Here is an 11,955-nt window from a genome sequence, read left to right as displayed (position 1 = left end):
TCGAAGATTTTCGACTCTATTTGGAGTCATCATCAGAGAGGCATAGGTCTGCTGCTCTCTGCCCCAAGTGACGAAACTCCGAGAGCTTATCCCCGAATTGCAACTGACATTTATGGAGTAGGTGTCTTAACGACATCTGGTAACTTAAAGTCAAAATTTTAAAATTTTCAACCTAATAGAAATATGAAAAATATTGAAAAATATTAAAAATATTCCTAAAAGATATTTAATCGAAAACTTATTGGACGATTTTCCTGGTAACACCTCCATGGCTTCTAAAAATTGCAAGCCGGATGGATGCGGAAGCGAAGAAGACAAGAGGGAATTAAAAAAACTTGTAATTCACGACCCCGTCTGTTCAGCTGGTAAATTCCAACGGAAAATGGACCTAGTTACTCAGTGGAGGCATTACCAGGAAAATGGTCCAATAAGTTTTCAATTAAATATCTTTTAGGAATACATATTTTTAATATTTTTCAATATTTTTAAAATTTCTATTAGGTTCAAAACTTTAATATTTTGACTTTCAGTTACCAGATGTCGTTAGACACCTACTCCATAAACGTCAGTTGCAATGCGAGGATAAGCTCTCGAAGTTTCGTCACTTGGGGCAGAGAGCAGCAAACATACGCCTTTGTAAAGATAACTCCAAATAGAGTTGAAAATCGTCGAGTGCTGGTTTGCGCTCTCTGTTCTAAGTGAAAAATAAGATAGTTTTGCCTTCGCATTGCAACTGAATAAAAATAATATACATTTTTATTTCATTTTATATTAGTTTTACTCCATTGAGTAACTAGGTCCATTTTCCGTTGGAATTTACCAGCTGAAGAGACAGGGTCGTGAATTGCAAGTTTTTTGAATTCTCTCTTGTCTTCTTCGCTTCAGCATCCATCTTGCTTGCAATTTTTAGAATCCATAGAGATGTTACCAAGAAAATGGTCCAATAAGTTTTCAATTAAATATATTTTAGCAATATTTTTATTATTTTTAAATATTTCTAATATTTCTATTAGGTTGAACACTTTAAAACTTCGACACATAAGAAATTTTAAGGGTATAGGGTTTAGGGCAGGGTATAAATCGATTGGTGTAATGATGGAATAAAGTATGTCTTAGATAATGTGGTTATTATTTGTAGGTATATTTGCCAATAAATTTTTTCTGGACCCAAAGATGCCCTTTAATTGAATGAGCCTCGTATTTTTAATTTATAAAGAGATATACTTTTTTAGGAATATATATTTCAAACACATCTTATTCCCCACTTTTTAGATTCAGTCACCAAATTAAAAAAGCAATCCCCAATCGTGGCTGAGAATTTTCTTTTGCCAACTTTAGACTACTCCCGAAGGACTTCCAGTACTTCAGAAACCGCTGCGGGCCTCCTTACAGAGGCTACGCGACGGCCGAACCAAATAATCCAGATTAGAAGAGTTCGCCGCAACATAAATTTAGACTTACCACGGGAAACGGAAACTGTGTCGCACTTTGAATTACATTTCGGGAGATGCAAATTGCAAAGTTTCACTCACACGATACGGTCGCAAACCTTTGCTTTAGCTTAGTCTGGTTTGCTTTGCTTTGAAGAGATAAATTACCAGGTTTGTTGTGGTGTACTGAAAAGTATTATCTTAAGGTTTGGATGCTGCAAAGTTTTATTACGTGCCGTATGCTTATTAGTTGTACGTATATCTCCGCTAATAAAAAAAGAGTATTCGAAAGTGCAATATATTTTGAAATTTGTTACAAAAGTATTGACATATTTTAGCTACGTCAAAATCTGATTACCAGTTGGATTACAGTGTAAAACTCTATCCTTAAAAAGCCTTTTTTAATTCAGTTGGCTAGATAATGTCGGCTATCGAAAAAAAAAACAAAAATTTTGTTTTGAAACACTTTGGAGTTTGATCCAGACAGTCTTTATAGTATTTAGCAAAAAACCAATCAGATGTAAAATAGAAATTGGCGGCATCAGCATTAAACAAGACACGAAAATAAAATACTCTCCAGTTATGCAGGCCGGGACAAAGAAATGAGAAATAAAGTACCAAAGTAAATAAAATGACAGGATGCCTTAACAATACTATATGGTGAAACCGACATCTTAACACTGAGCTGAAGTCAAGAATTTATAAAGCCAGTATAAGACCAATAATGAGATATGCATCAGAACAATACCGACAAAAACACAACAGAAAGACTACTGGAAACGGCAGATGTGAACACTGGAAATAATTATAGCAAATACGTTAAAATGTCGAAAGAGGAGTTAAAAGAAAATGTAACGCACAAACTTTAAACAAAAGGACACTTAATAGGAAAAAGAATGGAATAACAAAAATAAGCACAATGACGGAGATCTGTCTGATCGAAATAGCAAGATATAAATAATTACCAAGCGGTAGGAGAAGTATCGGACGAACGTGCCAAAGATCAAGTGACAACCTTCCATATAAAGCTATCAGTCCGCCAATGAACAAAAAATTGTATATAAAGAAGAAAAGGAAGAATGTTCTTATCGTTAAAGCGAATATCCTATCTCCACTACTTTTTAATTGTATTAGAGAAAGTCATGAGGTCGGCCGAAATAAAAACAGAATTGTTATCGGGTAAAAGTTCCAAGCTATTACTAGCATATGCAGATGACATTGATGTCGTTGTAGACTCTATCCTATTCATAAAAGACATTCAACAAGGTGGAGGGAGCAAAAAGTAAACTAGGGCTGAAGATTAATGAAGAGAAGACGAAATATATATGTGTATAAATAGAACAACACGAAGAGACAGGATAGGGCAAAATGAGACGGTCACCACCTTCAATTTCGAAAGAGTACAACGATTTAAGTATTTAGAATAATCACAGCTGACAACGATGTTACTGAAGAAATAAAAGACAGAATCCAATCTGCAAATCTATTCGCACTAATTTAAGTCTATTCGCACTTGATAAGCTTATAAAATCAAAAAATTTTATAAGAACTTCAAAGATCAAAATCCATAAATCCGTCTTCAGATCTGTACTCACATATAGATGCGAAACGTGGATCATGACCAAAGCAAACGAAGAAAAGTGTAGTCGTTTTGAACGAACTATGCTTAGAAAAAATTTCGGACCTCACCACGACATCATCACAAACCAGTATAGGATTAGAACCAATATCGAATTAAAAGCACTCTACAATGACGACGATATTGTCCAAGAAATTAAATCACAGCTACAAGATGGGCACGCCACGTGCACAGACTTCATGACAAGAGACTTGTAAAACTGGTATGGGAGGAGATTTATATAGGCAAAATACCCCTCGGATATCCCAGAATGCGATGGAGAGATATCATCTAAGCAGATCTCCGGAAAATGAACATTCCATTTGACCCTAGGTTAATGGAAGCCCGAACAAATTGGAAAAAATTGTACAGTCAGCCAAAACCCAACCAGGGTTGTAGCGCTACGTGATGATGAAAAATATAGTTACAATATCTGGCATTTAGTACGAAAGAAGATTACAGTTTGAATAAATTAAATGTATATTTTTACAGGACTGGACTGACTGTAGGCCAGTCAGTTTCCTGGGGTTAATCATACCAAAAACTAACAAGCCAAATATCTCGTTTGTGGCATACATTCTCAAGTTCTAGTTTTTTATGGTAGTTACCCGCAACTATAAACATGTTTCCGAGAATTTGAAATCTGTATGTATGTATATTCCTCCGAGGATTACGTTAATAGGAGTATAATTAGCGGCAGTAGAAAAACGATTGGAAGTTAATTAAATTAAAAAGTTATATTTCTAGAAAGGCTTTGAGTTGAAAAGGAATTCATGAGGAGAGTTGTTTAGGTGACTTTACTGGGTCTATTACACCAAAATCTCTCATCACGCCACAATGTATTTTAGTGGTGATTTTTATACGGTTTTCTTTTTTATTTCAGTTATCCTCCAACTATAAACATTTCTCAAGATTTTTATTATCCCTCTTTTATGGATTATAGGTGAGGGAGGGGTTGGGGTATAAACAGCGACAACACAAAACTACTACTTTTGTTACTTAGTACGTTGTAAGTACTAACATCCATCTCATTACTGAATTGTCACATCTTGTATAAAACCACTGAGAGCTATTTCAGCTATATTTGTTGCACCGATAAGTTGACAGTCGTAATATTACCACATTCGCTGTTATTTGGAAAAAGTGGCTGTAAACGTTCTGCGTATTCAACTGTTTATTACACACTTAAAGCTGCTATAGTTAAAATTTTCTATTCATTTTTGGCACGATAAGACTCCATAACTTAAATATTAGAACCTAAAAGAAAACGAATGAACAAGGTGCCGTTACTGGTTAGTGGCACATGCGTCGACAGTGGCGCATCAAACTTTCCACTTAAGGACGGGATAAATAAATTAAAAGGTACCCTCCATCACTCCCAGAATTTTTTTAAAGTTCTATGTGATTAAAAAATAAGACTCAGCGTAATTTTAACCTGCCACCCCCTTCCCTCTTTCCCCACCATCAAAAACTTCATTTTTCGTGTTTATTTTTTATGTAGGACGCAATCCATTTTAAAATTTCAAAAAATTCATAGGCATGGCTGATGCTTTTACAAAACATAAATATCTATTTTTTATAGAGTATGTCCCTGTAAGTTGTATTAATATGGAAAACAAAAATAAGTATGGCGCTAATAAATCGTATTTTTCCAATTACAGCGCCATCTATCAACAATTCTAAAAAATGTTTCGAATAAATATTGTTTATTCTTTCATGAGGAATCCAAATCTGCCATCAGAAACGGGGTTCCTATTTAAGATTTTAAAGTTACCCCCACCCATCTCCATGGGATGGAGTGGGGGTCGTGTTTTGTGTTATTCGATAGGTTTTTGAAAACTATGAAACACGTGTTTTTTGGATTTTCACATGGAAGTATAGATTTCGAGGTATTAGATAGATAAATAGATTTAAAGAGGTGGCCCTCTTGCCTATTCCACTGCGACCTTTTCAGATCTATTGTGGTCTTCTAGTTCTAGATAACATTCTCTAGCCTGAGCCTTTTTAAAAAGTCTAATAGCTCCTAGACTGAACTTTCGGTGACATTCGGTGTAGCTATTTACCGGTGGATTTTCTTCTTCAAATGCAAAGAACCCAAACATTTACCAGATTGTCACATTGACATACATAGAATGTGTTCTGCTGTCTCCTCTTCCAGGTGACAGAATCTGCACAGGTCATCATCTGACAAACCCATCAGCTCAAGATCTATCTGTCAAGATGGCAACTGAACGGAACGTTCTTTCCTGCCTTTCTCTATCTTCCACGCAGTGATAGATTGCCCCTGTTTCCGTCTGGAAAACTGTGACGTCCTTTGATATACTTTTGGGTCGCTAGGCTGCCCCATCTCAAAATATCGGCTTTTATCTCCTCAATTAGCTTTCTGTTGTCAGCACCATGCACCTGGCTTATATGTAGCTGACTATGAAATAATCTATGCATCACTGATCTGGCTTCACCCTGAACAAAGATATGAAGTGGTGGTAGATTCAGCAGGACTTCCAACGCTGCTATAGGAGTTGTTCTAGTGGCCCCCGTAATACACAGGCATGCTAGACTTTGTATATTGCCCAGCAGTCTTATTGCTCCAACTTGCTGCGTCTTTGTCCACCACGCCACCGAGCAATGGGTTATCATGTGTCCAGTGACCCTTGTGTATAATAATCGAGTCATTTTGGGGTTAAAAATAACCCTAGATAAATTAAAGAAACCGTCTTATATCTCGAGAGGGGCCGAGGGATGCGCTCTGTTTCTAATCGGCGTAAAGCCGAGCGGGGAAAAAACTAGTATCGGGGAACGAGTTTGTCACGGGGAGTCTTAGGACTTTGCACCTCCTTAAACTGTCACAAGACCACTGGGTACTCCCATCAATGATTGAGAGTGTTTAATTAATCTTTGCACCCTTCTCGTGGTCGCCCTGTTAAAACTAAACTCAGCGAATCTAGACTAGATAGTCGATAAACAATCCCCAAGCCATGAGAGCCAAGGCATTTCCATCCCTAGCTACTCGTGGGACCAATATGGAAACTCAAATTAAGACAAAAGAGATAAAAGCTCAGGGCCAAAGGGTGCTCCAGGCCGAAAACCCATGGAATTCTAAAGCCAAAATCATAGTTCCTAACGCCGAAGGGCAGGGAGCAGATAGAGAAAATCCGAACGCCGAAAGGCCAGGAAATTCTAAAGAAATCTCCTAAGCTGATAGGCAAGGAACAAGAAAATCTGTCAGAGTAATAGCATTGGAAGACGTTGATCTCATGACAGACTAGGGCTCTTCTAGACTAGGCTAGCATCTCTAAAGCCAAAATCAGTAGGCTGGTGAAACAAGACCAAGATTAAATACAAGCCAAAAGGGAATCAAGGCCAATTTTATCAAGAACATTAAGAGAGTAAAAGATAATTTTTCCGCTAGCTATTGTAGTTTTCAAGAAAATTGCGGAAAATCTCTGCATTCTGATTTTTCCGGATTTTTCGGCATTTTCTCGCAATAAAAAACATCTATTTTTATATAAAATCATCCAGTAAAGTATTTTCTCCTAGCTAATGCAGTTTTCAAGAAAATTGTGGAAAATCTCTATTTTACGATTTTTTCCGGATTTTCCGGCTTTTTCTCGCAAAAATCACATCTATTTTTATGTAAAATCGTCCAGTAAACACGATAGTTTAATTATTTTTCGGCTAGCTGTTCTAGTTTTCAAGAAAATTGCGGAAAACCTCTATTTTACGATTTTCACGGATTTCTCGGCATTTTCTCGCAAAACTAATTTCTGATTCGGATTCCTGAGAGTCGAAAATATGTTTGCGAAAGATTTTCGTCTTCTTTGACAATTTTGAGCAGTTAAGAATATTTCAGTGGACTAATTCGTTACATCTTTGAATGGTGCTATTTGAATTTTATTATTAGTATATAAGTCAACTGCAGTTACAGTTTAAATATCTAGTAAATATTTCAGTACGACACATGTACTGAAATCTCTTTTTGCTTCATAAAATTCTTTTTATTCCGAACAAATGTTTTTATTGTTTTTTTATCTTTAATTAGTGGTAAGGAGAGGAAATAAAACAAAAGATAATAGAAAAACGTAATAGAAAACCGGAATCACGTGTGTAGTTCCGGCTTTTATCTTGAATGATTACTGCTGTTTTATCGAAGGCCACTAACATAAATATCAGGTATTAGTCTTATTTAAGGGAATTTTATATCTGGTTAGTTAATTTATTTTTCAGTGATATCATAAATTTTTTTAATTAAACGATAAAATAAACAGTTTTGGTAAAGTTGAAAGTGCTAGTTGTTCGACAGCCACTAAAAAAAAAATAAATTTAGACATCATACTTGCCTATTTCTTAATTTTTAAATATTTGGTATGTTATTTCTATTTATACCAATACTTGTAGTTTTTCTATCGATACAAATTTTTCCCCCAGTGGTGATAATTTTATAAATAGTAAAAAATGTCAAAGTTTTATAAAACAAAAACAGTAATAACAAAGTGGCAATAAAATGTAAAAAAGCGATATTAAAGAAACGTGGCATGCAAGTTCAGTAAACTATAGCTCATTTGATGCCATATTTTGTTTAATACGCTACTTCTGGTTTTACCGGAAATACACTCAACTTATTTAATTTTAAATATTAACATCCTGTATATGCTTACAAATTTTTAAAAATTTGTGTGTATATAAAGTGATGAGCGCTCTAATAACCGGAAAATAACCCAAAAGATGGAAAACATAATACATTGCTAAACAAAAAGAGATAAAACTAGTGGAGGTGGAAATTTACACCTTTACACGTATCAGAGGAGTATGACAACTGTCACTGTGACAGTAGAATTTTATAAAATACTCCTGTCACAGACGTCTAAAGGTAAGAATCTACGAATGTAATGTTAACTATTTATACGTTAATTACGATAATTTCCACCATCACTAGTTTCATCTCTTTTTGTTTCGCAATGTGTTATATGTTCCATATTTTGCATTATTTTGCCGGATATTAGGTAGATTATCACTTATTTAAAGAAACACGTGATTCTAGATAATTCTAAAAAACTCTATCGAGTTAAGGCCTAGATGATCAGCGGGCCACTCTGTAAATATTTCAATTATTTTTTCAATTCATTAAATTGAAAATTTTATTCAAAATATCTCTAACCCATTGATAATAGTTGTGAGACGCTCCATCTTATTGAAAAAAAAAATTTCGTAGTAACTGGCCATTATTTTGAAGAGTAGGAATAATTTGCTTATTTATAGAGGGTGTCCAGAAACTCTACCGACAAATGAAGTCTGGAAATTCCTCGGATAATTTTAAGACAATTTAACCCAATTCACCTAGTCCGAAATAAGAGCTCTTTGGAAATGGCGCCGTGTAATTAGTTTTTCTTAAATACCTCCAGAACGCTTCTATTTATAAAAATGAAAATTTGTACACATATTTACTTTCCAGAAATGAATCGATTCCATCCATTGCGAATTTCTAGTACCGGTCATAGGCGTCCATTTTGGGTAGGGCAACGGTTATTTTATCGCATAACTTTTTTTCTTTACCTTTTAAGCATTTTTGATACTGGAATATTAAATTGTGAGGTATTCTAGTACTAAAACGTACTCCTACTTTAAGTCGGTAGGACACACCGTTTTCTAGAAAAATCGATTTGAAAGTTTTTTTAGTTTTGGGAATTTGAAAAAAAAATTGAAAAAATTTAAAACAAACGATGTATTTTACGAACTTAAAGCAAGAGTAATCTTTAATACTCGAATATCTCATAATTGAATAATCTAGTGTCAAAAATACTTAAAAATAAAGATAACAAAGTTATGCTATAAAATAACTATTGACCTACCAAAAACGGACGCCTATGACCGGTACTAGGATATTCGCCATTAATGAAATCGATTAATCTCTGGAATATAAATAAATGTACCAGTTTTCATCGTTCTAAATAATTTTTTTTTAATCTTCTTTTTTGAAATTCAAAGAACGGAAAATATTCAAATCGATTTTTCTAAAAAACGGTGTATCCTATCGACTTAAAGTAAAAGTATTTTTTAGTACTAGAATACCTCACAATTTAATAATTTATTATCAAAAATGCTTAAAAGTTAAAGACAAAAAAGTTATGCCATAAAATATCCGTTGCCCTACCCAAAACGGACGCCTATGACCGGTACTAGAAATTCCCAACGAATGGAATCGATTCATTTCTGGAAATTAAATACGTACACCAATTTTCGGTTTTCTAAATAGACGCGTTCTGGAGGTATTTAAGAAAAACTAATTACATGACGCCATCTTCAAAGAGCTCTAGCTTCCTTAGGAACCATTTTCGGACTAGGTGAATTGGGTTAAATTGTCTTAAAATTATCTGAGGAATCTCCTGTCTTCGTTTGTCGGTAGAGTTTCTGGACACCCTGTATAAATATTTTAATTACAAGAGTTTTCCTGTATTTTTTACCTTAACCTTAAAGTAAAGGTTAAGTTTCTTACCCGTTTTTAAGTTCCTTACCCATTTTCGACAATCCTCATCGAAACATTAAATTTTTTTGGATGCTGGGTATGTTCTTCATGAATTTAACGAGAGTACTTATTTGATTACTACCTGAAGCGATGGAGGTAAACTATTTCATTAACAAAAAGTTTATCCATTGGAAAATACTATAATGACTTCAAAATTAATGTTCGTCGTCATTACAATCTTCCATCAGTTGCTCGCAAAACTCTACCTGTTGGTCAAAAATATCGGCTGAGATTTCTTGAATCAATTATACCTTATAGGGATGATATTTTAATATTTCACATTTTCATTTCCTTACGGAACATTGACTTATACCGCAATTTACTCCCAAATTTGTTGTAAAACTTTGATACGATTTCTTTAAATTAGTTGAAAACTTTTGTCAACAAACTTCATTCGTTGCTCTTCACGATATTCCAGTTTTTGGCAAATATTTGTTACTCCCAGTATCATTAATACTTTGTAATGTTTTAGTAACCGTTGAACGTAATTTGGGATTTCTTTCAGGATGCAAGTCATTAAAAATACTACACAGTTCGTTATGAAATTTAACACTATAGCCATAATCGATCATCAATACTATTTCAATCGCTTTCACTTGCTATATACAATTACGTTACAAGACCAGAAAGTTGTGTTTTTTAGGTCGAGCCAAGCAGATTCCAGGACGAGCCGTGCCCGACGACGCTAATTAGCAAAATTCATGGAAAAGTTATATACCAGCAATTTTATTGCTGGAATCGAATTATAAGATCCTCCATATTAATAATATAGGTATGCAAAGTTCGCCGATAGTGTGCTACTTTTTTAATAAACAAAATGGCGCTGACAAATCGTATTTTTTTCAATTATTGCTCTATAACTCCGAAGATTTTAACTTTACAACAAAAACACTCAAATAAAAATTCACCTTAATTAAATTCTACATAGAGATACGTTTTTCACGATTTTCTACGACGAAAATTTTCCTCGGAAAATGCGGGTTTTCCTAAAAAAATCTCTAATTTTCAAATAAAGTTTTAGGTAAGTAATTATTAATCAATAATTAAATAACTTAGTCACATCCAAGCTTTCTCGGTGTATATTGTAATTCCAGAAGTCGGTGAAAATTAAACGAATATTTTAGCAACAATTCAATTGTTAATAATTAACAATTTATGATCGCAATAAAAACCAAAATAATCATGATACATTGATCAAACTTATAAAGATTATAAAGATGAGATGCTTATTTAATATTTTATCGACAAATTATAAATTTTTCTTCTTTTTGCATAATCTTTAAATTTTGAAAAAAAAAATAGTTATAATACGCTGGTCTAATTAGTAAAGTACAAAGAAAGGTTATTTACCAGCAATTTTATTGCTGGAATCGAATTATAAGATCCTATATATTATTAATATAGGTATACAAAGTCCGCAGATTGTGTGCTACTTCTTTTATAAACAAAATGGCGCCGAAAATCGTATTTTTTTAAATTATTGCTCTATAACTCCGAAGATTTTAACTTTACCCCAAAAACACTCAAATAAAAATTCACCCTAATTTAATTCTACATAGAGGCATGTTTTTCCCGATTTGCTCCGACGAAAATTTTCCTCGAAAAATGTGGGTTTTCCCAACAAAATCTCGAATTTTCAAATAACTTTTTTGGGCCAGTAATTATTTATTAATAATTATATAGCTTAGTGAAATAAAAGCTTTCTTGGTATAGACTATAAATTCAGAAGCCGGTGAAAATGAAACGAATATTTTAGCAACAATTCAATTGTAAATTAACAATTTAAACTCGCAATAACAACCAAAATAATCATTGATCAAACTTAGAAAGATTATAAAGGTGTGATGCCTATTTAATATTTTGTCGGCAAAATATAAATTTTTAATTTTTTTGCCTAATCTTTGAATGTTTAAAAAAATTGTTATAAACAAATTAACATTTCTCAGAAATTGTTTATTATATTCTAATTTTAAAAAATACTTAAAATGCGTATTTCATAGGTCTTGAAAATGAATGCTTTAAAAAAATTTTCCAACCATTTGCAAAAAAGTTATGAAACAGCAAAATAAATATACGATATCTCGTTCGTTTATAATTTGTTTTAATTATTTCAAAGCTTAAAAGTGAGTCTATGGTACAATCTAATTACTCACAAAGAATGTCAAAAATTAGTGCAATGGTTATATTTTAACCAAAGATTAAAAATACTTTTTTTGTAATTTTTAGCGCAAAAGTAGGCCTGATACAGAGTCGGAGCTAAAATGCTCGACGAAATTTTCACTCGAAGCGACTGACACGCACATATATTATTTATTAAAATTGTACGTCGCGCGGCCGCCGGTCGTCGCTCCGAGTGAAAATTTTAGCTACAGTACTGTATTATTCTA

This window comes from Diabrotica virgifera, chromosome 1, assembly GCF_917563875.1.
Source record: "Diabrotica virgifera virgifera chromosome 1, PGI_DIABVI_V3a".
Taxonomy (NCBI): Eukaryota; Metazoa; Arthropoda; class Insecta; order Coleoptera; family Chrysomelidae; genus Diabrotica; species Diabrotica virgifera.
The sequence above is the reverse complement of the archived record's forward strand: the minus strand, read 5'-3'. Positions refer to the sequence as shown.